The sequence below is a fragment of the Pongo pygmaeus genome, chromosome 1, assembly GCF_028885625.2.
Source record: "Pongo pygmaeus isolate AG05252 chromosome 1, NHGRI_mPonPyg2-v2.0_pri, whole genome shotgun sequence".
Lineage (NCBI taxonomy): Eukaryota > Metazoa > Chordata > Mammalia > Primates > Hominidae > Pongo > Pongo pygmaeus.
Genome location: NC_072373.2, coordinates 76,653,629 through 76,656,941, shown reverse-complemented (window position 1 = coordinate 76,656,941; position 3,313 = coordinate 76,653,629). Strand labels below are relative to the sequence as shown.

General features: G+C 40.2%; 1 pseudogene; it reads right to left on the bottom strand.

Annotated features, from left to right (window-relative positions):
• Positions 1-1,596: 1,596 nt before the first annotated feature.
• LOC129037900 (centrosomal protein of 57 kDa-like) lies at positions 1,597-3,051 on the bottom strand (annotated as a pseudogene).
• Between the last annotated feature and the right edge of the window lie 262 nt (positions 3,052-3,313).

Here is a 3,313-nt window from a genome sequence, read left to right as displayed (position 1 = left end):
GTGAGAAATTAGGGGGTGGAAGGGAAGTAATAACCCACATAAATTATTAAAGTCATCATGTGAGCAAGAACAAGGCTGCAAGAAAAGGTGCGAGGCAACACATGCCTACACTATGCATTGCTGATAGGCAAAGGGGGCATTTCACACGGGCTGCTGAGAAGAGGTGCCTGAACAGCCCTATGATGGAAAATGGGCAGAGAAAGTGAAGGGGCTAGCCAAACTAACCATGGGGCAACAGTCCTGGAAAGATAGAGAGATGAAGAAAATCATGCATGTGTACTAGAACTCATCTCATGCAGCTTACTGAATGTGGTTACAAGGAATAATTTGATAACTTCTTGTGAAGGAGGAAATGGGAGGTGAAATCCCCTTAAAACCATGCTTGAATAAAACCAGATGTTTGTTAAACTGCCTTTTAAAATAGGTGGGTTCAGATGACTGCAGGGGTTTTGATCCGCTGAGTGGATCTACACATTTGAACCAGAGCAGAATTGCTCGGGATGAGAGAGAAGCAGCAGAGCTCTGCTGTAGAGACCCCTCCTTTCTGCCCTTTCGTCACACATCACTGAGCCACCCCTCTTCATAAGTATGACCAACAACTTATAGGTGGGAGGATCATCTGAAGTCAGGAGTCAAGACCAGCCTGGCCAACATGGTGAAACCCCATCTCTACTAAAAATACAAAAATTAGCTGGGCGTGGTGGTGTGCACCTGTAATCCCAGCTACTCAAGAGGCTGAGGCAGGAGAATCGCTTGAACCCAGAAGGCAGAGGTTGCAGTGAGCCGAGATCGCACCACTGCACTCTAGCCTGAATGACAGAGCAAGACTCCATCTCAAAAAAAAAGAATGCATAGGTACCACTTTCTTTCTTTTCTTTTCCAAACAAATAGATAACAAAAGTTTTCATTGTTAAAAGGATGGTTGAGACACATATTTACCATGTCACCAGAGCACTGATTCTCACTTTCCTTGGGTCTACGGACTCACTGTTGTGAATTTGATCAAGCTACAAACCTACTCATCAGAAAACTGGCCCCAAAAGCAAAAGTTTACATATAATTTCAGGAGATTCACAAATACTCCAAAATCTATTTAAGGATCGTAAATTAAAAGCTTTAACTATAGAAAGGTTTGACATGCCTAGTGCCTAGGTAGCCATGACAATTCATGCTGGATATCTGGATACAATCCTAGAACTCTATCTCCATCAATTCCAAGAGGGCCATATAAAGGAATTCCTCTAATATGTGACTAACATGTCCATTAGCACTCTTGGAGTATCTTATCATATACCATGAGGAAAATCAGTCTTCTTGGGCTTAATTTCTATGTAAGCATGAGAATGGCAAATAAGTTAAATACTAAGTTACTAGTTTTTTCTTATCATCAATACATTCATGTTCTATTTAGAAATGCAATTTTGAGAGTTTATAATAAAGAAAACCTTTGTTAACAGGCTGTTAAGGAAAGTTTCAGTGTTTTCTTTTTTAAAAAATGCTTTATTGACTTCATTGGCAAATTTATAAAAGGTTAACATGGCTTCATCTAGTTGAAATTATGATTCACATCAACATGATGACAATTGTGTGTACAGTTCATGTTGCACTCATACTGTACGCCTTCTTATTTGTGGTCCAGAAGAATGGCTGTTGCTCTTTCCTTCTTCATCCAGAGTCTTTTTGGTAACTTTTAATTCCTTCTTCTGCTTCTCTACCTTCTGTTTCTCCAGCTGGGCGTGGTATTTTCAAACTTCAGTTATTTGGTTGGCTTTTGCCTCCATTCTTCTGACTAATGCCTCCGATTCACACACTAAGTTGTCTTTCAGGTCAACAGTTGGCAACTCCTGGGTAAGTTTTGCATGCTGCTGGTGATTAAAGCTCCTATGTCCAAATTCATCCTGTAAAGTCTGTAAGACTTCTGACAATTCCTCATTAATGCTGTCAGAGGAGGGAGGTATTAATGACAACTTCTTACCTTTAACACCTCATGAAGATGCTTGCTTTGCCAAAGGAACACTAATGACTGATCACTGCAGAAAGCTTTACTGTGTTGCTTCATTAGATGCAATGCAAGACAAGCTGAACACTGGCTGCCACAGCATGGCTAAGACTTGTGGACTTCCCAGCTACAAATGGCACATCACCCAAACATAATCTATAATATACTGGTGCACCAAAATAGTTCCTAGAACTTAGTTTTTCTTGTGGTTTTGACTTTTTTAAGAATTCTTCTTGCACTGGGAAAATGTGGACTTGCCTTATCTTCAACAATAAGTCTATTTGTTTCTAGGCCAGTCTGTAACTTAGCTGCCTTAGTTTGTATGTGTTTCCTTTCCTGTTCTTCTTCAAAGAGTTTTGCTACCAACTCTTACATTTTTCTTTCTGCAAGGGCCTGCACTGTGGAAAGTTATACTCCCATTCAAAAAGATCTAATTTTTCAAGTTGGCTCCAAACATGTCTTTGATTGTATTGCCATTCTCTTTCTAGGGAAACCTGTTTCTCTAACACAGATGTCCTCTTCCTTTCTGCATGCTTTATCATATTTCACATGTATTCCAATTGTTTTCCTAAAAGATTACATTTATTTTCTGCAGCTATCAACTGAGATATCAGTTCTTGATTGTGCTTTGATTCTTCATTCTTTGAATTCTCCTTTTCCCATATCTCTTCATCCAGTACTTTCTTGGATTCAATTGTTTCTCTAGACAAGGTTTTCACACTTTCTTCTGCCAGAATCCTTTCAAGTTCCAAGCATCAAATCTTACCTTGAAGATTCTTAAGAGCAGAAAATATAGCTCTGCTGTTGCTTTCTGGATAGGCAAGTGTAGGCTTATTTGGGGAGTGTCATAGATCACTATTAAGGAAAGGCTTATCAAATGGATATACTACATTTGGAGATGAAGAATGCTGAACCAGGCTTCCTTGAGGACTTGATGATTCAGTTAAGATGTTTGAGAACTGAGAACCAGAAGCAGCAGAGACCAACGTCACCCAGGGAGCCTCCATAGGTCCGAGACAGCTGGGTTCTCATACTCTCCTTCAAAACTCAGGAGCTGCCCACCAGGGGTGATCCTAAGCTGAACCCCTGATGGAAAGGGGGAAAGGTGCTAGTGCTGGGCTTAGAAACCCCTGCCACACACTGGTGCCACTTTCTTAGTCTGTTGGGGACAACCACATAACTCAATCTGGCCTTAATCATAAATTTTGTGACCATGTGAAAGCCAACCATTTTTTGAAGGACAATTTGGTAATAAATAACAGACATTTTTAAACCCAAAGCCTTTGATCCAGAAATTTAATTCCTAGGAATCTG